Raw genomic sequence first — 25,649 nt, forward strand, 5'->3', positions numbered from 1 at the left:
GCCCGGGGCTCCCCCGGGGCTCTGGAGTGGTGCCTGGGAAGACGCTCCTTCACTGGTGTAAGCCCCAACCCCCCCGCCCCCGCCTCCTGTAAGCATAACCCTCAAGTGTGATAGTACCAGAAATAACCTATGGGCAATGCATTGCCCTTAATACTTCACTACTTCCCCAAATGTTATCACAAAAGAGGCCAATAGCTGATGTATAAGCACCTAGGGTGAAACTCTCCATAGAAAGGAGTTAAATGTGTCATGCAGTAATTGCACCCAGGAAGTTGTAAAGGGGTATTGTAAAACAGTCTCCTTTGTGTGGTCATGACACACACACCAAAAAGATAGAATAGATGTGCAGGCTCACCTGAGTCCCAAACAGCTTCAGTGAGTGGACTTGGAGTAGAGGTATCCAGGTGTAAAATGCAAGGACTGGGATAGGAAGAGGAGATGGTTTTGAGAAGAAATGTGATTTGAGAGAGACAGAGGTGCAAAACAGTTGCTCCTGGGGACAGGTTAGAGGTGCCTTACCAAAGGTTTCTGCAGTAAAGAGTTGTCTGTGTGCAGTATGTTACTACCCTGTCCAAGGGAACAAGATGTCTGTGAACTCTGCATACAAATACACTAAAAACACCTCATCACAATTTCTACTCTGTACAGAAAACTGACCTATAAGACCCCACAACTCTGCATTTCCCTGAGTAAAATTTATAAAAGTGCTTAAGCGATTTAGGCATTTTTAGACAGGTAACCCATCTTCATTTCAGTCTAGTATTTCAGACAAAAATATTCACTAACTTTGAAGAGCTTGAACACCAACATAACATAAATCCACATAGTGCTCTATATAAAGTCCTTTAATCATTCCTGATAAGCTTGTTTAATCTTCCCTCATTCAATGACAAATAATTAAAAGAGCTAAATATAGATAGCTTGACTAAGATGACTAAGAATATGTTGCTGGGTTTTTGTGATTTTGTTTTTTGTGAGGAGGGAAAGATGTCAATAACATACAAATATTTGAAATGTGTATAAATACCAAGAAGAAAAACAATTTTGGGGGGTTCAAGCAAGTTAACTAAAAGTAATGCGATGAAGTTAACAAAAAAAGTCATTATTACTTGTATATCCAAGACACCTAGAGGCCCTACTCAGAGACCCGGACTCCACTATGCTAGGCACTGTATACACAGAGTAAAAAGAAAGCCCCTACCCAAACGGGGTTCATGGAAAACTTCCTGACAGTGATTTGTATCATGTTGGATTACTGATTCCTAAATGGTAGGAGCACCATCATTTGGAACATTTAAACTCAACTGGGCGGGAAGGGAGTTAGAAAGTGTTTTACGGGGAACAATCTTATGCTTTCATGGGAGGCTAGCCTGGACAACTTAGGGCTAGTCTAAACTAGAAGTGCAACTTTGGCATAGCTGTACTGAGGCAGCTGCGCCACTGTAGCATGTCTGGTGAAGACACTCTACGCCAATGAGCACGCTCTGTTTGGTTGGCATAATAAATTCACCTCTGCCAAAGGTGGTAGCTATGTTGGGAGGAGAAGCTGTCCTGCTGACCTAGTGCTGTTCACACCAGTGCTTAGGTCAATGTGACTTATGTTGCTTGGGGAGTGGTTTATTCACACCCCTGAGCAACATAAGTTATACTGAAGTAAGTGGTAGTTTAGACCTGACCTTAATATTGAAGGTATAGACAAATCCAAACAGTTTTTTTTCTTTTTTAAATAAATCTACCACCTCCCTAAAGTGTTTGATTTATCCACAATATTGACACAGATGATTCTAAAAATGAATCCTGAACTGCTCTTAAAAAGAAAAATCTCTGGACATTGCCTTCACACTCAAATAATTGCTATTACAGAATGACCACTTTTGCATGTGAAATATCAGCAAGTGAATATGGATACAGCTACTCTCTTTGTATATATTAAGAATAAGTTCTGGTTTGAGGGTTTCTGTAGTCAGCAAGTTCCTCCTTATTAGTTACCATTGCTGCAACAATCTCTTTGCATTCCTCAATTCTACTGTATTTCAGAGATTACAGTACTAAAATTATTGGCACATGGCAGAGAAAGAATGAAAATGTAGCAAAAAAATTCCCTGTTTAAACTTGCTTTAGTGCTTTCATGTCTGTGGTATTCACACAGTTTTTCCCAATACAATAATCAAGCAGTAATCTATGCTACCCCAGAGTACTGGGGCTTCCCCAGTCTCTTCTATTAATGCTTGATATTTATAGATTTTTTCCAAATGTTAATTTATCTGTACATTGCTACTATATTCAAAGTCTAATGTCTTTTGAGGTGGGGTAAAGAGTAGGAAGTTCTTCATCACATCATGCAAACAGCCTAAAATGATTAAATAATACATAGCTTGCTTCCCCTCAGCAATTCTCTCAGTGGCACAGTTGCAGTGCTTTCCAAAATGCTGTTAACAGTATGAGAAGCTATTGTAAGAAATGCATTTTCTCTCAACTCCTCCCATATCGCATTTGCTCATTTTGTGAGTAAAAAGATTATTTTTCTGACAGCCAGATCAGTAACAAACTCAGGCTCCCGCACCCCTCATATTCACTAGTAATGAGAATTCCTCAGTCAGAATTAACTGACAATTTTGTTGAGGATGCATGAGGCAGACTAAATCCAGGCCATTTTTCCATCATGATATTGGCTCTGCAGTGCTTACAGTAGCAAAACACTTAGGTGTGTTGTCTAAGGGCTTGTCTACACTTGCCAGTAGATCGGCACTGCTGCAATCAATCCAGCAAGTATCGATTTAGTGGGTCTCGTGAAGACATGCTAAATCGATGGGAGAGCACTCTTCCATTGATTTGTGTGTGCCATCTCCCCAAGTGTAAGGGAAGTCAACAGGAAAGGCTCTCCCATTGACCCAGCGCAGAGTAGCCACTGTGGTAATGGCTCTAACTACATTGACTTCAGTTACATTATTCACATAACTCAAGTTGCATAAGTTAGATCAATTTACCATGGTAGTATAGACCAGCCCTAAGAATGTATCATTTCTGCAGTCATATATTGTCTATAACCACAATTTAGGTTACTCACCGAATCCCAATGGAAGCCTCAGATTACAATGGTACTCCAAGAAGGGTTGTAGAGAGGGCCAAATTTTCAGTCACTGAGAATACCACTATTCTATATTGGAATTGGAAAAGGTTCAGAAAAGGGCAACAAAAATGATTAGGGGTATGGAACAGCTTCCATTTGAGGACAGATTAAGAAGTCTGGGGCTTTTCAGTTTGGAAAAGAGATGGCTAAGGGGAGATATGATTGAGATCTATAAAATCATGACTGGTGTAGAGAAAGTAGATAAGGAAGTGTTGTTTACTACTTGTCATAATACAAGAACTAGGATTCACGAAATGAAATTAATAGGCAGCAGGTTTAAAACAAATAAAAGGAAGTATTTCTTCACACAACACACAGTCAACCTGTGGAAATCCTTGCCAGAGGATGATGTGAAGGCCAAGACCATAACAGGGTTCAAAAAAGAACTAGATAAATTCATAGAGGATAGGTCCATCAATGGCTATTAGCCAGGATGGAAAGGAATGGTGTCCCTAGCTTCTGTTTGCCAGAAGCCGGGAATGAGCAACAGGGGAGCGATCACTTGATGATTACCTGTTCTTCATTCCCTCAGGGGCCCCTGGCATTGGCCACTGTTGAAGACAGGATACTGGGCTAGATGGACCTTTGGTCTGACCCAGTACGGGCATTCTTATGTTCTTATAATCAGCCCCTATGAAATCAAGAGGAGTAACATGAGATTTCCAGCTGTCACTGAAAACCTAGAAGTCCCAAAATTGTTCAGCACTTCAACACTGCATGTAGCAACTCCTTATAACTTCCTTAACAGCTAACAAGCATTCTCCTTTTGAATGCTTCTTGAATCCCACTTGTAATTTAGCAGTGAAATTAAAATCAATTTAATCTAATAAATGGATTTTCAATCTGTGAAGAATCTGCTGCTATTGCAATATGATGCAAAACTGCTTCTATCTAGAACATATTAGTTCTACCACTATAACTGCAGAAGAATAAATCACTGGCTATCTGCAATGGTATCACATTAGTAGGCCCCCCGGCAAGTAGGATACAAACTATTGCAGTTTGCTGCCAAGCAACTTGTCAAGTTTGAGTCACACAGATGTCAGATTTTCCTTTTCAGCACTACTTTGGATTAAATAAATCCCAACAGCAGTCTATCAATTCCATGATATTTTCATGCAGCATGACAGCAGCACTATGCCAGCTTCATTACACTGCACATATATTTATGAAGGTCCCATGACTGCTTTAGCAACAAATTAACCTGGCATTATTACAAAGTCATTTGTTTTCAGCAGTCCCTTTATGACATGAAATTCCATTGCATAAGGGACTCCTCTGTCATGGGCTAGCTCAGAATACTTCCATTCATGCCCCCTCTTCCCCCCCACCATCTCCGTAAAAATAAATGTGTTCATTATAAATATTTTCCTCCATTTTGAAATTATAATATAGTTTTAATGCCTCATCATTTGTACTCTCAGAGAAACCCAGGGAAAGATTCCCAAAGCTAAAAATTCTGTACTCATTCTCAGTTTTCTTCTCTAGGAGATACCACCAGGATTAACACAAGGAGCTAGATCAGCAGGCAAAATGGTAGACTATTTACCTTACATCCCTCCATATCTTCAAATAGTTTTTTATTTTATGAATGTTTCAGGGGGTTAATACTGCCTCATGGATCTTTACATTAAAGAGAAGGTGCAAGCCATATAAAAGTAATGGGATACTCTATTTATCTTTCATATGGTTATTTTCAGCCATTGCCTTTGTTGAAAGCATCCATTGATTAAACCAAAGTTGCCTCTGTGTGGTGTGATTCCATTAACAAAGATATTTTGAAAATATTTCATCAGTGCTATTATAGATGTAATATAAACACGTACAAAAAAAGCACATCTTATTCTCCACTGCCCTGGATTACTGGTGAGCTAGTGCCATTCACTGAATTTAGACCATTTAATAGAAACATCTAGCACACATCCCTAACAATTATACTAAAGGTTTTTTGTTTTTTTTTTAGCTTTCAGAAGACATTTGCTGCTCTCACATAGTATTTTTTCAACTTCTGATTGAGGAAAAAAAACATTTTCTGCTTTTATGTAAATGTAATAAAAATACATATTTGAACAGGAGGCCTTAGGAAATGATGTTAATAAAAGCAGGTGTTAAAATATTAGTGGCACAATATAAACGCCCACTAACAAACCTTGCTTATGAACATTATTCCCACTTTGGTTTCTGCAGTTCATTTATAGTCTGTTTTGCAGCTATGCTGTACATCGACCACTTAAATCATTGGGAGCTGCAGATGCTTACTCCTCTGAAAATAAGGACATCAGTGGCTGGCGCTCTCATTCTCTCTCTGGGTTATGAGATCTGAAATCCAGGACTACTACTGGTCTTGTTTTCCTTCCGCAGGTGCAGTTTAGTGCCAAACTCCAAGAACTATTTTTCATTCACACCTTTGTTTTCCGCAGTAACTCATGATATTATCTGAAATTTTGTAATGAGTACAATCTTTTCTTTGTTTTAACAGAGGTCACGGGGTCCACTCACTGCTAGTGGTGCCTGCTCCTGGCCAGAATTAGCTCTGCCAGGTGCTGCCCTCCTATGATCCCTTCCCATTGTCCTGTCACCCCCAGACCCTTCTCACTCCAGGAACCGCAGCCTCGTGAATTTGTGACTCAGCCCTCCAGTCACTATATGGGGTTATCCAAACTTCCTCCACACAAACATACAGTCTCAGGCATTCTTCTCTGGCCCTGCTCTGATGGTGCTACTTCCCCAGTGGCTGGTAGGGGAACCCAGGCCCACCCACTATTTGAGTTCCAGCCCAGGGACCCTGTACCTGGCAACTGTGGTTTGCTTTTCCTCACCCCTCATGGCTCTTTCCCTATATTCCTTACTACAGCTTCTGGTTCCCTGTCTCCTCCTCCCTTCTCTGAGTGTACCAGCTCAAACTGCCTCCTCCCAGAGAGTAACTACTGAACCCTGTAGCCTCAAACACCCCTCCAGACAACTTCTCCTATATTTCCTTTCTGTTGCTAGCCTCCTAGCTTTTTAAACCTGGCCCAGTTCCTCCCATATCTGGATTTCATAAGCAATTTAGGCCTTAGCACTCCCTGGCTCTCTTCCAAGTGTGGTCTTTAAGTTAATTGGCCTAATTTACCCTTTCAGCCTCAGATGGGGTGGACACCCCATCACTACAGGGAACTCCATTTTTCACATGAAATCCCTGAAGCAGGGATGGGCAAACTACAGCCTAGGGGCTGCAACCAGCCCTTCAGATGTTTTAATCTGGCCCTTGAGCTCCTGCCAGGGAGCGGGGTCTGGGTATTGCCCCACTCCACATGTGCCATGGCTCTGTGGAGCAGCAGCAGCACCAGCACGTCCCCACTCTGGCTCCTACACGCAGGGGCAGCTGAGGGCTCCATAGCACCCCAAGCAGCTCCCGTTGGCCAGCAACCACAGCCAATGGGAACTGCAGGGGCGGCATCTGCAGATGGGGCAGCACACACAGCAATGTCATGCTGCGTCCTGGAGCTGCTTGAGGTAAGCGCTGCCTGGAGCCTCTGACCCCCTCCAGTGCCCCAACCCTCTGCCCCAGCCCTGATCCCCCTCCAGCCCTCCGAACTCCTCAGTCCTACCATTCTGCACCCCAGAGCCCACATCACCAGCCAGAGCCCTCAAATCCTCACCCGCACACCAACCTCCTGTCCCGGCCCAGAACTCCCTCTCACCCCCTGAGCTCCTCATTTCTGGCCCCACCCCAGAGCCCACCCCCCCAGCCAGAGACCTCACCTCCTCACACACTGCAACTCCAATTTTGTGAGCATTCATGGCTTGCCATACAATTTCCATACCCACATGTGGCCCTCTGTCCAAAATGTTTGCACAGCCCTTCCCTGAATTGTTCTCTAAGGTCTAAAGAGTTTGGAATAATCGAACAAACATTTTAAATGTATATTATTAAATATCAAATATCTTACATGTTCAAACTTTTCCCTAACAGCTTTTTGGGGTGGAGATGAACCAGAAATATATCTGAACCTCTGATCTTTCACAGTTCAAATAAAATGAGACAGGATCTGAACCACTCTTGGTTGTGGTCTTAAGAGTTTTGGTTTTCATCAACTAGGTTTCACAGATGTGGAATACACGCCACTTTAGCCTCATCTCTATCTGAAGGAGAAATGAGAAAAAAAATGGGCATATTTAGCTGCACAATCTTTTCCCAAACTTTGGCTAAGGGAAGAATTACGGTGAAATGGGAAATTCAAAACTAAAACCCAAGTTTTTCAAAACCAACCCTGATTCTGTCCATCTGTTCATATATTAAACAAAATCATCTCTTATTTTTGGAGGGGTAAATAAATTGGGCACTAAGTGGAAGAGATTCTCACTGTCAGATGAAATTACAATACTGTACACATGCAATTGTATCTATCCTTTTGCAGTTAAAAATTTACAACAGGATTTTTGGGCAGTACACTGGTTAATGCTTATGTCTAAGCCTTCTCTCTCTCTCAAGAGATTACAGAGACCAAAATTAAGCAAATGTGTGGAACCTTCTCTTAAAGATCAGTCTGCTCTTGCTGCTATTTTAAAGGATCACCTCATTAGTCAAAGATTAGTATGTACTATCAGGACATAATATTTTGCATATGCATAGCACACTACAGCATCTGCAGATTGTACCATGGGGCCATTGCAAATCACTGGGTGACAAAATAACTTTTAATGAACTGATATAGGAGCAATAATTATAGTGTTTATATTCTGCATATATTAATCAACATTGTGAAAACTGAGGATTATAAATCCACAAATTGTAATTATTTTAAATTATAAATCCACTAATGCTGTATTTCAGTGCTTGGGGACTATGATCAGTGGTGCTATATGAATATCACTAATACATAGATAAGTATTGAAATACTATTGTTAATTAACTAGCAGTTTTAAGGCTTCCATTCTAACAGTAATATGTATCTGATTAGATCACAAGGATTAGCATAAATCCCAGATGTTAAACTGCAATTTGAATGTGTAAAACAACTGTCTGCTATAACTCTTCAATGAGTTACACATAAAATGCTGTTACTCAGACACTACTTTTTTATGAACATTCAAGAAAGAGCACTCTAATGACATCTCAAGAGAAGAGTAAATTTGAAGCAAAGTTTTGCTATCATGTAAAGAAAATTACTCAGGGATCAGAAAAGGAGGAGAGACTAAAAGGTCGAATAAAGAGCAGTTTCATTAGTTAAAAAAAAGAAACTTTAGGTATGTAAATGCTTTGCAAGACAGTAAATATGTTGGGGTACCTTCCCACATTTCTGTTTCCTACTAAGAGGAGAACTGATTGACCTGAAGCTGTATCAGACAGTTCTTCCACAAAATGCCCTCCTATGCCCTGAACACTGATTTGATTAGCTACTGAGAACACTGAATAAGCGTTCCATTGCTTTCAGTAGTGAAAGCAGCAGCTGGATTAAAAAGATAATCAGAGTCCTATATGCCTCAGGACTTTGGTCATAAAGGAGTTTACTTCATAATAATGTGGAAAGGACAATTAATTTCTTTTACAGTTTCTGCTTTCCCCCATTTTTAATCAATGGCATGATTTCAAAAAGCAAGAAAGAGAAACCACCACCATCACCACAACCAAAAGGAAAAATAGCTACCATAAAAATACACAGCATTTCATTGTCTGCAGAGAATTTGACACTTCATATTAACGGACAGTAGGCATCGTACATAATTATTGCCAACTACAATGTTATTACTGTAGGAGTTCTTTGAATCAAATTCATTCCAGAATAAAGAAAAACCTCAATGTCTTTAAAATTTTGAATAACCAGGCAAAAGTGAGGTTGCTTTTACACTTGTCAGCAGAATTCCTTGTTTTCTTCTGCCTTTAAAATTACCAGATTTTTTTTTAAAAGTGTCATTTGCAAGACTTTTATTAATTCTGCTATAAAACGGTTTGGATCTTAGACCCAAATCTTGCATAAGGATTCACCTCTGTGTACCACTGAACTCCCCTCGAAAACAATGCTCTTTGCAGCACCTGAAGTTTAATCCTAAGCCTCTTTATTGTTGTAAACTGAATTCAGACTTCAGACCATATTTTAAGTTCAATGTTTGCATTTCATTTCTTTTGCTTTGTAGTTAGAGGGCTATATCCTGCATAAGGATCGCCTCTAGGGTTAGATTGCTATGGTAATCTCACAAGATTTATTTGATTACATTTGTAAAGCACCTAAACGTTGTACGGTGAAAGAATACCAGACAATAAATTTTAAGAATAAGTATCAGATAGCTTGAATAAATCACCAACTAGAACCAGGGCCAAAACAAAGGGAAATCCAGTAATTGGGATACTCTCCAATATCTTTCTACATAATATTAACCACATTTATGTAACTCTACAGGGTATGTTTCTCTCTCATATCAATTTTACAGTACAAGCTAATACAGATGGACTCGTGCAAATTCTAAATTATCCATTTTAAGGGAGAACTCAAATTTTCCATGGTGGTGGTGGTTAGTTGATGGCAACAAAGAGAAGGAAGCTACAAAGGATACAGAAAACATCCACAAGCACAACCACCTAGGTTATATGACAAGGTGGTCAGTTTGGAAAAGTGATTTTTGTATGGCTTGTTAATTGGTGACGTGTCCATTTTAACAGATTATGTTGTATGAAAATGCCCATATAATAGGAATACATCTACTGCTGCTGTTTCAGATACCTGCTCCCTGCCCCCCCCAAAACCGAAAAGGCCTTCTCCTATAATAAAAATTGACTATAGTTTTGATCTAAATTGAAACTTCACTCAATATTGGGTGACACTTGAAGAAATGTATTCTGCTTGCCTCCCTATAATTAAAACGGGCTTTTGGGAATAACAATAAATATGATCTTTTTCCTTTCTTAAACCTACACAGAAACTTTCAGCTCAATAGGAAATGATGAAAAACCTTTCAATCAAGTTTTGTACCATAGCTGCCCAATGAACAACGATTACTGCTAGTATGTCAAATTATGCTGTCAAAGGAACACTCAGTGCTAACAAAATAGTCCAGCACGACTTTTATGGGTGCAGAGAGGAAGGAGAAAGGGAGAATTATTTTTCCAAGGTGTAAAGTACATCTAGAATATCTCCTCCACAAACACAAACTAATTGCTGTTGCTTTTAAGGCCTTTATGGCCTATCATTGCACAAGTTATCTCTCAAATTATTGAAATCTCAGCCCTTGCCTCGGCCAATGACACCAGCCTTCATTGCCCATTTGTTAAATTTTCAAACAAGGATCTGCCTGCTTTTTCCGATGCTGCCTGTCAAGCATGGGAGAAGCTACCTAATAACATTCACAAAACCACCTCATTGTTCTCATTCAAATACCCCCTTTAAAATACACCTCTGCCATGATGTCTGCTATGACCAGTGTTCTCATTGTTACCTTAAACTTTCCTCTTATTCTATACGAGCTGTCTTCATTATTTGTTTAGTATAGTGCCCACGCTTGAAATGCATGATTGGGGCCTTTAGACACTACCTCAATACCAATTTCAGTGAGAGGCTGTCATAAACAGATAGCTAAGGGTTCATGTCTCTTTCACCTGGAAAGGGTTAACAAACAACACCTGACCAGAGGACCAATCAGGAAACAAGATACTTTCAAATCTCGATGGAGGAAAGCCTTTGTTTATGGTTTTTGGGGTTTGCTTTGTTCTCCGAGTCCTGGATGGGACAAGAGGTGCAAGCAGGTTTCTGCCAATCTCCCTGCTACAGTCTCATATATTCAGAATAGTGAGTATTGAGTAAAAAGGCGGTTATAGTCTTTTGTTGCTGTATATTGCCTAGTTCAGTGTAGAGTTATGTGTAGTTGGTGACAGTAGTTGTACTTCTCTGATGTCTATAAGCTGAACAGACCCGTCTAAAATTCTCACCAGGTCTAGATTACAGAGGAAATAACTTGTACTGTCTCCTCCCTCTTTTTATTAAAAGCTTTGCTTATTTATAAGACCTGGTAGATTTTCCCCCTAGTTGGGAGCGCTCAGGGAAGTTAGCCAGTCTGTACCACCCCAGGGACCCTTGGTGGGTGAGAAGGGAAGAATTGATCTTGTTCTTAGTGTCACATCCGGAGACTTCCGAATCTGTGAGATGACCGTCTGCCCGGTGGGGAGAGAGGAGGAAGGTGAAGCCTTCTGTATAAGCATTCAAGGAGTCGGTGTGATCTTCATATGGGCTAACCCCAAGGACAGGGACACAGCCTGACGAGAGCACACTACGATGGGAAACGTTGGTGCCCCTCCTCTGTATTAAGAATCCAGGCGCGGTTCCCGGTTTCTGGGGCCCCAGGAGAAGGGTTTTGGGAGACCCGCGTTGTACTCCAGACATCCGAGGTGGGGTATCGATTGGATTAAGCTTAGAGGATTTCATGCTAGTACCTCATTTTTGGACTCTAAGGTTCAGATTGAGGAAAGTATACTATGACAGAGGCACAGAAGAGCTGATGGAAAATGCCAAGCAGAAAGAAGGAAAAGAACATGGAAATTGAGGAAAACCAAGAAATGGTGGATGAGAAAGAGACAAGGTAATGAAGAAATAGGGAAAGGAGAGGACAAAAGCAAGGAAAAAGCATATGCAACTTCACTTATCTGTATTTCTACATTTGATTTAAAATCTTTGGCAGAAAAAGGAAGTTGAAAGCAAGGGAAGAGAGTCTAATCACCACCCAGGGGGGTAGGGAGTGAATCTTTATGCTGCATGACCCTGTGAGGAAAAGGAGGCACACACTAGCCATTTTATTTTTCTAATCTGAGCACTGCATAAATTACAAGTTCTTGCTTCATAACATTCCTCACTGGAATGAAGGAGAGAAGCAATTCAGTAGAGATGGATAGGGCCAATTAAGAAGGCATCTGCAATCCAAACAACTCAGATCATTGGCAAAATCAATTCATAATTAGATAGTACACAATCCCAGAGCTATGAAAAGCACATTTGTAGAGAAATTAGAGGGGGGAGAGGAGACTATCTTCAGTGATAAGAGATGGCTGTGGCCTTTAAATCTAAGGGTCAAGAATGAATCCTTTCTATCACTTAATTCCAGACTGCAAAATGAGTAAAGGGAGCTCTAATTGAAAAGCTGTATGCATTTCTACATAGCATGTTCCACATTAACACAGATAGATTGTGAGGATTCCTGGCAAAGGCACACTGGAGTGATAGTGGGTGCCAGAAGTGGGTGCATACAAGATGCCTCTGAGCCTACAAAAGGGCCAATCACTGTAGAAGAGACTGTGAATCGAGTCTGTCTGATGCCTCCTTTCCTGACTCCAGCCTGTTAAGCATGTCACCAAAAGGCAGCAGAGAAGGGGGAGGAGGAGCTGGGCAACAGCTCCCCCCATCTCTACACTGTCCCACAGACAAACTACTCCACATACATCATTAAGCATTCCTAGGAGCAGCTCTGCACTCCCCTCATAGGATAGTGTGTGAAATGCATCATCTAGGTCAGAGGGTGTAGGCAGTCAATCTTGAAATCAAGCTATATCCATTCAAACAATTAGAAAAAACAAGATTATTATTGGCTACAATCACCACATCAACCTGCTTACTGTTTACAACTAAGCATGACATATTACACTTATCGAAGTCAGAATTTAAATCCTCCTCATCTATTATACCTTCTTGGTCAGCTCTAAGAAATCCTCAGTTGCCTGCACATATGTCCAAACCCCAGGATCAGAGTCACTCAACTCTCTGGCCATGTAACTTAGCGAGTTCAAAACTCATTTACTGGAAAGTCTATTTGAACAAAAGCATAGTCCAGCTCTGATCTCAGATACTAGAGTTTAGGTTTGGGAGTAGAGTGGGGCATGCCTGGAGGGGAGAAAGCCCTGTAAATTATGGAACTTTTCCCTAAATTTCTTCCAGGACTCTGCCAATACGTGGGGTTTTGTGTTTGAGTTTAGCCCTCAATGAAAAAAAAAAACCACACATTGGGTACTTCACATTTCACCGTCTGTAGCAGATTATTTTCTTGTTATTCTACTACTAGCTCCTATTGCTAATGAAGAGAGCATAATCAAATATCTTTATGGATCTATTTATGTTAAAAATATTCACTGCTGTCCTCTGTACTTTCCATTAGGCCTAATATTCTTGGAAAAAATAATGTGGATTAGGATCACCAACTCATGCCACAGACTACCATATAGTCAAGCAAATGACCTTCTGCTACTAGCAACCTAGGCTAGATTTGTAGTGGTGACCTACAGGTTAAAAAAATCCATATCATATTAACAACCATCTCTGCAATCCATTCCCACACCTATGTCACTTGGTAATAAACTGGGAAAATTGAAAATTTGCAACAAAATCATGACAGCAACTTAAAAGGTGATGCGGTTTTGGCTAAGTCACAGATATTAGAAAACAAAATCATGGGTTTCCCAGAAGTGGACAGTTAGGATACTGTTAATGTAAAGTCTCTCTCTTGCTACATGTTGCCCTTTATTATTTGTGAGATACACAACAATGATCAATATGGCAAGAGCACACTGATAATAAATATTTCAACACATTATTTCCATTTAAGCCCTCCCGTACAGGCCCTGGAATAGAGGTTCCTCAACACCATCCCTCTAGGGGTGTTTGCTTCAGTGCACTGGGTTACTGTGTAACATTGGCTCAGCATTATCTTGGACTATGGAGGAGCGTTCCTCCAGATTTGAAAGGGAGAAATGTTGTGGAGAGTCTCCTTTCTTGGCCGAGTCAGGCCGAGTCTGGTGGACCCTTGGAAAGGCTTCCCCCCAAAATCAAGAAAAAGGGAGAGCATGCCCCAAACCTGCTACTACTACATATCCTATGCCCATACTTATTGAGAAATGAAACAATGGTAGAAATATCCCTCCCCCCACCACACTAATAAAGTTACCAAGACATTTCATAGTCCCATTCTTCCCTATTTTTAATGTAACACTAACAATAAAAGTGCTAAACATATAACAGAAGTGGCATTCATCTACTAAAGTTTATTTGAATAAAATAAGACACCTTAGTTTTAGAATGGTACTCTTTGTATTTCATTTAAATTTGAAGTATTTGCAACAAAAATTTCTGGATGCACATGAAAGTCTCATTAAGACATATTCACTAGGTAAAGTCATGTATTACTTATTAAAAATATCAAGATCAGTAAGCACTAAGTCACAAAAACCATAGAAGAATAATTTTAGTTGATTTAAAAAAAGAGAAAACTTTTGCTTTGCATTAGAGTGTCTCAATTTCTCACTATGTTTTTAATTTTGCTCCGAAGGTATAATTGTATACAGCTAAGCATTCACCCTCAACTATTTAGCAGACTGAGTAAGATTAATCTTATTTATACACATTACGGAGAATTGTTCTACAGTTTTATAACCAATTCCTTATTTACAACACCCATCAGTTCATACATCACATAGTTTTATGAACAATGACAGCTGAGGGATCTTAAGATTTTTTACTGTAATTTATATAACATTAGCGGGTTACTCAGCATCATCTAACTCTTGTGCTGGATGCAAACAGCCATTAAATATGCTGTTCAAAAAAGAAAATCAACAAGAAAAATCAGCACCCACTATTAAACATAGCTATGAAGAACCTTGAACATCTTAAGATATGCTCCCCTCCTGAAACAACCACCAGTAACGTGTCCATTTCTCAAGGAAAATTTGATTAAAAATTTATGCCTGTTCCTTAACAAAGTGCTTTATAGTAGCTAGAAACTAATATTGCAAGTCATCTTGTCAGGCTGTAAGAGTTGCTAGAAATTATATGGATTTTAAAACGTTTATATTCTAATTTGCACACGAACCACTGCCAAAGACCAGCTTCTAAAATATTCCATTCTTCATATTCATACGAAATCAGTCTTGATCTCTGAAATGCATGCATTTCTGCATCTCAAAGACACCAGCCTCATATCCTAGATCAATAATGCAGTATTTCAAACTGAAAATAGGTATAGGTCTATGCCTGTACCTAAGCAGTTAGCTGACATTTTATCATTGAAGTATTTTGTGTGATTGTGCAATTTTGCACAATTTATGATGTAACAAATTTTTGGAGCAGAAATGTGTTTTCATTCTGAAAATAGGAAATTAATGGCAGCTGGGATGGCCATAACCAATTTCTGTAGCTGTACAAAGGCTGGGGAAAAAAAATGCTGATGCGAACAGTGGTAAAAATCAATGAATCTGACATATACCAGGGTACTGGAGTGGTAAATAGAGTTTATTTGTTCATGAAACTTTAGTAGTCATTTCTTCTTTGATTTAGTTTTAAGTTAACCTCGGACCTAGACAATAGCAGTACTGGACCAGTTCACATTCAAAATGCTTTTTGGGACTACAAGGCATATATACATGATTTCATTTCCCAATTTTATTTGAAAAAGATACAGTATAGTTTACAGATAACTCAGTCTCCATGCATGACACAGTATGATCCACTAGATCACAGAGCAATTACACTGGGCCATTGTACTGGTGAATAAAACTTATAAATACCCAATACATTTGGTAGGCAGTACACTGGAAAATGGTTTCATTTCCTTACTAAAGCATGTAGTCCTAACAAGAACTAGGCAAACATGCATTGGGACCGGGGATAGGCGCACCACAAAAAAGCACTACATAAGTAGAAAGTACAGTGTTCTTTAAAAACTATTTTCAGTGTTCGGTGCAAGAGTCCTCTAAAATTACACGTTTATTGGGCTTTCAACATGTTACATCATCAACACATAAGAGAAACTAGTAACAACAAATCTGATAATAGAGCTCATACATCTGCTCATTGAATCAGGGAGAATGAAAGGCTTTGTCCATAAAGGCTTGCGAGAGATAAGCAAATGTAAGCCGGGCTGTTGCAAGCAGAGTTTGATCACAAATTGTGCACAGCTTCCCCCGGCCCCCGAGAACCATATTATATGACTTTGTTTGGGTAACATGGTTTGGGGAGAGGGAGACTTTCTGCACTTGTTAGGGACACTGCAGTACCCTTCTTGCTATAGTTACGTCTATGTTTAAATGTGGTTATTGCTAAAATGAGTTTGATTCCAATGAAGATATGAAAAGGATGGGGCCAGATCTTTGCTGCAAAATGGTAACAGTGGATCCAATCAGCAGTACAAAGCAGCTGGAAAGCCAACTTAATGGCCTCTTTGAGGACTGACCTTGTAACAGGGGAGTCCCCCTCAGATCTCAATCCCAGGGATGGCCTAGCTCAGGGGTAGGCAACCTATGGCATGCATGCCAAAGGTGGCACACAAGCTGATTTTCAGTGGCACTCACACTGCCTGGGTCCTGGCCACCAGTCCGGGGGGCTCTGCATTTTAATTTAATTTTAAATGAAGCTTAAACATTTTAAAAACCTTAGTTTACATACAACAATAATTTAGTTATATATTACAGATGTCTAGAAAGATACCTTCTAAAAAAGTTAAAATGCATTACTGGAACATGAAACCTTAAATTAGAGTGAATAAATGAAGTTTTGGCACACCGCTTCTGAAAGGTTGTCGACCCCGGGCCTAGCTCAACCTCTGAGCAATCCCCTTACTAGTGATGGTATTCAGGATCAAAACTGAAGATGTATCAGTTATCAACCAGCACCTGACCAGAGGGAAAGTAAATATTCTCGGTGTTCTCACTAGCTTTTTTTGTGCTATTAAAGCCTATTTTCAGAGGTGTTGACCAATCAGAATCTCCTACTGAGTTCAGCTGGACTTCAAGGTACTGACCACTTCTGAAAAATCAGACAAAGAAGAAAAGGCCAAATTGTGGTTCAACCTTAAGTAGTCAGTGGCAAAACTTCTGCCAACTTCAAGGCCAAATCTTGGTCTCATAGCAGTACTATTGAGCAAAGGGTTGGAACTTGACAGACTTGAGTAATGCCAACCCACCTTTGTAGCCAGCATTAACCAATGTGCACTTGGAGGTTTGCACAGAATCCCCATCTGAGATGGCCCCTGACCACTGCATTTGGAGGAGTGGTGTTGCAATGAAACAAACCTGAGTGGTGCTATGACCCAGGACACCAGGTTGCCACGCCACTCACTCAGATTTGATCCATGCCATGTGAGCACGGGGTGGCTGATGGGAGTGAGTTGAGCCACTCAGTGGCTGGGACTGGAAGAAGCCATTCTAGTCTGGTGAGACAGAGGGCAAAACACAGGAAGTGGACCAGAGACTGGGAAGGTCTCAAAACAGTGGGTGAGGGGCTGGGAGTAAGTTGTTGGTGGCTATGGGATAAAAAGAGAGTGGGGTGGGGATGGGATGAGTTGTGTGGGTGTGGAGGTAAAGAGGGATGATGGGGGCTGTGGCCAATAGGGCTGAGGTCTTGAGGGCTGTGGCCAGTGGGATGTATGTTAGGGCTGCTGGGTGTGAGGGGTCCAGGATAAGTGGGAGCTGGTAGGTGGTTGTGGGGTGGGAGGGGAAATGTGCGCGCGCGGGGGGCATAGGTCTGAATTGCCTGTTCATATCATGCAGGCAGCAACCGGAGAAGAGCTAGAACAGGGTTACAGAGTCACTCAGATGTGGCCCAGCTGCCCCTCCATCATGAGAGGGAGTAGCTGGGACAAATTTGAGTATGTGTGGAGGTCCCCAAATTTTCATAGTGCACAGAGCACCAAAATTCTTTAATCCAGCACCGTTTGTAGCTATCCAGTAAGGGTAGGTGAAAAAGCTGGATGACTTTGTGGCCTACTGATGAAACTCTGAGATCCTCTAGGGTTACCAACCCTCCAGGATTGTCCTGGAGTCTCCAGTAATTAAAGATTAATCTTTTTAATTAAAGAGATTGTCATGTGATGAAACCTCCAGAAATATGTCCAACCAAAATTGGCAACACTAGAGAAGACAGAATTGCATTCTTATAACATGACTTCTGTCTGCATTCCGTAGCTGAAAGGCTTATTTCTCCCTTGTTTGTGTTAATGGCCTTAATTGTTGTAATGCCAAAACAGAGCAAATGCTCACAAAACAAAATAATGAGGCAAAACAGGTACTGTTAATTCCATAAAATAACCACATCCCTCAAGCATTTGGGACTTCAGGCACAAACAAACATCAGATTATTTCACATAAATGCTTTCCTGGAGTTCCTTATTGCTAATAGGACAATTCTGTCAGTTGTGTGCATAAATAATTTCAGTAAATTACTTTAAAATCACTGCAAACTGCCAATAAAAGCACATTGTTTTCTTAGTTGTGAGACTCACAGAGACCAATCTACAAAGCTGAACAGGTAGTAATATACATTTGTAAGTATCTGTGCCAACCTTTTTAAGAAAATCCTTTGTACACTGATCAGCTTTGATTCTCTCTCATGGGACTTGATAAAGTTTCCTTACCCCTCAAAAAATAAAAACCTGAAACTGAAAATCTGCTTCTTGCCTTAGTTAGCACGATAAGGTCAAATTCAAAGACTGTTCAGCGCAGAAGTGCACTTCTTTCTCATTATCTTCCTACAGCATTTGACCTCCTGACAGTCAGCATAAACAAGCCAGAACAGAAACATTTGTATTACTGTATAAATTATTCCAAACTTTTACAAACAGCCTTTATGACAATTGTCTGAAAATAGAGCTATGAAAACAAAGTGGACGTATTCTATATGCAAAATATATACTGTATCATATGGAAAAATTAGAGAGATTCCCTATAATTAATGGTGTATATTTTTGAGAGAGGTATTCAATATATGAAGAAACTCTTGCCTTACAATTGTTTTCATACAAATGAAAGTGTATTACACACCCTTATGGACCCTATTCTGCCCTCAGAAAAAGTGCAGCTGAAATCAATAGGAATTCATAGCCAAGTGCATCCAGTTTTCAAATGTGTACCTAAATTGCACCTGAAAAATGCAGTGTGCTCTTGCGGCGCTGACATTTTTACATGTATGGAAATAGGGTATTTGTACATGCAGAGTGGGTAATTGTGCATATAAGTGCAATTATCTGTCCTGCACATGGAAACGTACCTACATCCACAGGGCCCTAGCTGGCACTATACTGAGTACAGCTTACATAGTGCTGAATTTGACTTGAATTGTAATGGAGAATGCATAGCACCTCTTGCTAAGTACTGGAACTGGTTTAATTGTGCTGTGGGCCTCCTCAAAATCCATTTTATTTCCCTTTATATGATCAATCAAATTCTCTTCTCCATACCCACACACAGAGATAAGAGGAGATGACACAACCCGAGGATGTAAGGAATAAGCAGCAACAGTGACTAAGGTTGTAACCCCAGCTACAGAGGGGGAAGCAAGCAGTGACACAGTGAGTTTAAATGTAGCCATGTTATAGAGAATTGCATTGTATAACTACCTTAGGACTCATAGGTTTTAAGGACAGAATTAACCATCATGATCATCTAATCTTACCTCTGCATAACAGGTTATAAGCTGTCACTGAATTAATTCCTGTTTGAACTAGAGCATCTCTCTTTAGAAAAACACCCAGTCTTAATTTAAAAGTTTCAAGTGAAGGAGAATCCAAAACCACCTGTAATCAGTTATTCCAATTAATGAACTCACTTTTAAATGGTGCATCTTAATTCTAGTCTGAATTTCTTTAAACTTCAACTTCCATCCATTGGATCTTGTTATACCATTGTCTGCTAGTTTGAAGAGCCTTTTAATCATCACATTTCTGTTCCTCATCTATTAATTGAGTCACCCCTTAACCTCTTTTCTTAATAGAATAAGCTCTTTAAGGCACGTTTTCCAATTTTTTAAAATCATTCTTGTGGCTCTTTACTGACCACTCTCCAATTTTTCCAACATCCTTCTTGAACTCTGGACATCAGAACTGGCTACAGTATTCCAGAAGGAGTTGCACTAATGTCAAATACAGTGGTGATATAACTTCTCTATTCCTACTTGATATTCCCATATTGATATAACATATCCAAGGATCACAGTGGGCGGTCATGTTCATTTGATTATCCACCACAACCCCCAAGTCTTTCATTTTCACTGTTTCCCAAGGATAATTCCCCCATCCTGTAAATACAGCCTGCAATCTTTGTTGCCAGATGTAGGACTTCACATTTAGCTGTATTGTTTTGCCTGCACCCATCTTATCAATCAATCCAGATCTCTATTCTCAGTGATGTATCCTCCTCACTAATTTACCACACCACCAATGCTTGTGTCATCTACAAAATTTATCAGTAATGTTTTTGTTTCTTTTCTTTAATAAAAAATGTTAAATAGTGTAAGGTCAAGAACCAGTTCCTGTGGGACTTCGCTAGAAACATATCTGTTCAATTCATACATTGAGACCTCTCATTTAACCTGTTTTACGCCATTTAATGTATGTCATGATGATTTCGTACCATTCTAGTTTCTTAATCAACTTGTCATGTGGTTCCAGAAGTTTAAGTTTATTACATGAACACTACTGTCTTTATCAATCATATTTCTGGAATGGAAAGTATTTCATCATGATATGGTACAACTATATCAGCTGGCTTTTCCCCCCAAATACAGAACAGAAACATTTATCTAGCTCGTCTCTCTCTCCTATTATTATTGACAATTCTACCATTTCTGCACCCCGGCCTCCCCCCTAGCTGGTCCTATGTACCTGTCAAGTCCAGAACATAGGGCTTCTGTGAGCCCTCTGCCCATGGGTAAATTTCACCATATATGCCCATACTGTCTTGCTATTGTACTGCTCATGATAGCTAGTCTACAGGCACAGATTTTTAAAAAGAGCACCTGGAGCATTTGTTTTAGGTGGAAATGCATTATTTCTAACATCAGTATTTTTATAAATAGATAAGACAGGCTGTTAATATTAATATATTTTAACAGTATACCTTTATTTTCAATTCATTCTTTTGCTTTAATTTCACAATTTGAGATTTTTTTCTAGTGATATACTTAAAAAAAACCACCGACGCCTATAAACAAGATCTATTTCTGACATGCTATAGTTGAGATGTGTTTGTATGCATGTATGTATACATCATACTTAAAACATTACTCTTCACTCCTCTATTTTTAACTGCATTATGAATGCATAAAACCCGCACTGCAGTTAAATTAAGGAATCAGGAAGCTAAATGCTCAACTGAAATAGATGTTCACCCAGTCTCATGAGAACTAGTATTCAAAACAGCGTATGTGAAATAATCCTGACATTGGCTTTGAAAGTCTTTACTGACAGTTGCCAATATTGAAATGAAAACTTCAATGCATATCCTAGAAGCATCAAGCAAACTCTTTCCAAATACTGTACCACAATGCATAATACAGTGAATACTTTAGATATGGTAGAAATACATATTATTGATATGTCAGTATTAAAAAAAAAAAAGCAAAAACTATAAAGGATAACATATTAAGAGCCAATATAGAATCCATGATTTTCTAAAAATCAGCTGTTCAAGGCATCTGTGATTTTGCACAGACTGTATAGTTCACTAAAACAAGGTCACCAAAATTAGACACTAAATTCTTCTGGGCAGGGATTATGCCTTCCTATGTAATTGTACAGAGCCTAGCATACTGAGGCCCTAATTCTGACTTTGGAACTTCAGACACTACTACACAAATAAAATTAATAAAGCACCGTCATCAAATAGTAACACCCATCATTTTGTCCATTGATAACATTCACAATTTTAGGTCCTTATCTTGCAAATACTTCTGCATATGAATGTCCTGCTTCTGTTATATACAATCTAGTTTACCAAAGAATGTCATATGAGGTCTTAAATGAAAAGCTGGAATCACACTGCTTATTAATATTGTTGGGAAATGTATGTTCAGATACTAAGTAAGGAGTTATATACACACACAGAGAATTTAAAACATTTTCAGTATATCAAGGCAGAGTTGATAATCAAGTTCTGTCCAAGGTGGGAAGTTTATTCACTGGTCTCTCTTTTGACATGTAAATTAAGTATTGTCTCAGTCACAATGGGCTTCCCACCAGCCATCTAAACTGAATGCAGATGAAGGATTAAGAATTTCAGAAAGGAACTAACAGGTATAGAACCTAATCTGGATATAAATTTCAAAGGTTTGCTGGACTGTCTGGGAAACAAAGAAAACACCTTCATCATCCTGGACCTAGGAAGTAAACAGGCAGTGTGTTTACATTCATGAAAACAGGAATCGCAACCAGCCTTGGTGGGAAATGCTGTAGAAGACTTTGGGGGAGAAAAGACTTCTTTAGACAGGATGTTAACCTGTTAAAGTACAGTCTCTAGAAAGCTTGTTATGGTTTTGTTTTATATGTAGCCTTTTCTTTCCATTATCCTTACTCTTAATTTTTTGGTAACAAACTTATCCTTGATATCTAAGTGATATTAAGCTAGGTGCTGATCCTGAGCTCAGTCATACAAGTTGGTGTGTACACTGTTCGTTTGGGGATGGCAAACCTGGTATTTCTTTGAATGTTCAGGGGATAAGGGGCTGGACGCTACAGGGAAACACAAAGGGACTTAGGGGCTAGGGCACATCTAGTGCTGACCTGCGAGGCAAAAATAAGGGCCGCCATAGCCCAGAGGAGATTGTGTGGCTTATAGGTTGATGGTGTCAGGGAGCTCTCTCAATTAAGCACAAACAAGTCTCCATCTTGCTGGGGGAAGGAGGGTAACAAGGGTACCCTCAAGAACTGCCAGTCTTAGGCCTTGATCCTGCAAATACTTATGGATGTGAATAACTTTATGAACCTGCATAAACCTTTTGACTTGAATGGGACTACTCATGTGCATAAGCACACGTACAAGTTAGATAGATCAGTGACTAGTATATTCAAGTTTTCCATAGCTCTTTGCTTAAAAATTGATTGCATTGTGTTTATAACAACTGAGTAACTGACATTAACTGGGGACACCTTGCAGATTTAGTCATGATATCTGCACATACAAGTTTCAAGAGTCATTCATTTGAAAGGTGGTGTTCTGTTGTCTGATATTTATTGAAAAGGTGTTTACAAACACACAACATGCCATGTATGAATAAATAGTGGAAACAAACGATCTTTAAACATTTTTTTTTAACTCTATCAGGTATTAATTTATAAGTTTGATTGTATCCTAAAGAGGAGGGGAAATTAAAAAAAATCCTCCCATGCAAATTTTTAAAAAGTCCTTTGATTCAATCATTGGATAAGGCTTAGCGAATGTGAAATTCCATTTTTGAAGGCCACAAGATATCAGGCCACAAACACTTTGATATGGTATCGTACAAGAACCATTTTTATATTATGAATCTGTTGGACTCAGCCTGGGTTCCATCAGAACCAAACTGTTTCCACAAAATGTTTTCATTTCGACTAATCAGCAAATTTTGATGAAAAAGTTTGGTAGGAATTTTTTTTAAAAATATAGATACTGTCACCAAACACTAAATCTGCACTCTGATCTGTGTGCATGCCAAGAACTCCTTTTGGATGACAGTGAGAAGGCAGCAAACCTGTTGATTACAACCCAGAAGTAGGTTTTATAGCCGACAGCAGGAAAGTTTAATTCTTTCAGGGCTAAAAACTTAAATATGATCAGATCATATCAAATGGGACATATTTGGAGTGCTCTCTTACACATTAGTGCACAAGAATATGGCAAAACAGTAAATGGGACTTCAAAGAGCCTTATCTCTGCAGTATGCCACAGTTTACTGCAGTAGGGTAATTCACTGATGTTGGTTTGGTGCAGTCATATGGGAGACTTGCCAAACATCCCTGTAATAACTGACAATACTAGTTACAGAAAACAACCTCACTATAATAAAGTGATTTCTTGAACAAAATGTAATTGACCTAGATTTCCCTTAAAAAAATGTAAATTCACAAGTCTAAATCAAAGTTAAATGTACAGTTTTTTTCCTTTATACATTTCCTATGATTCCTCCTTTCACTAGTCAGATTGTGTTAATGTTGCTTATGCTTACTGGCCCTGCATTGCAGTGGAGCCAGATTCAATTTACCTAGAGTTTTCTGATGTAATGCAAATAAGGATGCGTTTTTAATATACAAGTTTGCTATATAGAGATTTAGGCTCTGAAAAAAATCCATTTTTAAAAACACTGCCTTTTCTTTCTAAATATGAGTTTTGTAGATATTTTTATTATTTTCCTTCAGTACCAACTTTGAATTACTCTCCAGACCAGACCAGAAACTAGTTGCAAAGAATTCTGGACAGCAAAATCCATTTGTTCATTGAACAAATGGGAAGTAACAGAGGCTCAAATCCAGAGTAGGTATAAGGCCCAAACTCATAGTTTTCTATTGTGCTGAACAGTTTATTCACTAGCTGGTAGAGATAAAATATCAAGCGTGAAATTTGGCCCAGTGAAGTCAATAAGAATGTTGCCATTAAATTCAGTGAGGCCAGTATTTTACCCTGAATGTCTGAGTCAATATTACTGCTGTGCCTTTTTTTGCAAGGGGGGGAGGGGAGAGAACAAAAACCACATTCAAGCTGAGTGGAGAAACTCATTCTGTTTCATGGAGGATTTCGATATTTTGAAATTTAATTTTCTTCTCATTCAGAATGAAATGCAAACATTTTGAAATGATCTGCAAAAGGGATTGAGGCCCCAGTTCTGAGACAGTCTGCCTGGAGGATTGTCCCAAACTGAGGATTCTGGATGCTCTGGTGTTCCCAGCAGTCTGCCAGGTAAGCTGACAAAGAGCTAAGCACATGAGATGTCATAAAACCTAGCAGGCTTCCAATGGAATCCCTTCTGGAGGGCAATGACCTGTTGGACTCCTGTCTGGGTTCCATCAGAACTTCATCAGAATCAAACTATTTCAACTAGTCAGCAAATTCCGATGGAAGTGTTTCGTAGGAATTTTTAACAAATGACTAGATCTATTCAACATATTGTTAGTGTGGATTAGCCTATTTGTATCTAATTAACCCTTTTGGTCATTTTTTTAAAATACAAAATAGGTACCAATCATTCCAAACCCCTAAGAGGAATCAGTGTGGTAGGAAACAAGTAGGTTGTGGCAGCTATTGAAAAGCATACCTGAACTGTGGGATCTTGCAGCTGCAACAATTGGTGGAGGAACAGGAGAAGTGAGGTTGAGTGAAGCATATTTTAGTTGTAAGCTCTTTGGGGGAATGGTCTCTTTGTTCATACGTTTGCAGAGCATAGTGGGTCTAGGATCTCTATATACTTCTACAATACAGATAATGAAGAGGTGATGGTCAAACAAGGAAGAGGTAATTGGGAGAACAAGAGCACTGTGATTAAGCAGCCAGGGGTATCCAACTTGGCCTCTGCATACATCTGTCCAGTTACTGCCCCCACCTCCCTCCAAAAAGCTGCAGCTGAATGGGGTACCTGGTGGGCATGGGGAGAAAGCCTCTTCCCACCCCACAGGAGAAACCTAAGAGGACTTAGCATGAAACACTGAAGAATAAAAAACAGTCAACCTTCAAATAAAATACCCCTAAGTAGCTGCAATAATAGATTAGATTGATTAACGTTTATCCAGCTATTTGAAGATCTAAAGCACTGCATGTGTTAAGCATTATTAC

At 39.5% G+C, this 25,649-nt stretch overlaps 1 protein-coding gene and 1 long non-coding RNA gene across 5 annotated transcripts in view; one reads left to right on the forward strand and one right to left on the reverse strand.

Moving 5' to 3' along the window:
- LOC116835375 (uncharacterized) overlaps positions 1-4,879 on the forward strand; it is a 14,212-nt gene extending 9,333 nt beyond the window's left edge. The window contains exon 2 of the long non-coding RNA XR_004376175.2: positions 4,619-4,879. This is a non-coding gene — a long non-coding RNA (uncharacterized LOC116835375). The remainder of the gene's footprint in view (positions 1-4,618) is intronic.
- The window catches only part of TRPM3 (transient receptor potential cation channel subfamily M member 3), a 597,865-nt gene that overhangs the window by 449,896 nt on the left and 122,320 nt on the right, over positions 1-25,649 (reverse strand). The gene's annotated exons all lie outside the window — the stretch shown is intronic.

Source organism: Chelonoidis abingdonii, chromosome 6, assembly GCF_003597395.2.
Source record: "Chelonoidis abingdonii isolate Lonesome George chromosome 6, CheloAbing_2.0, whole genome shotgun sequence".
Classification (NCBI taxonomy): domain Eukaryota; kingdom Metazoa; phylum Chordata; order Testudines; family Testudinidae; genus Chelonoidis; species Chelonoidis abingdonii.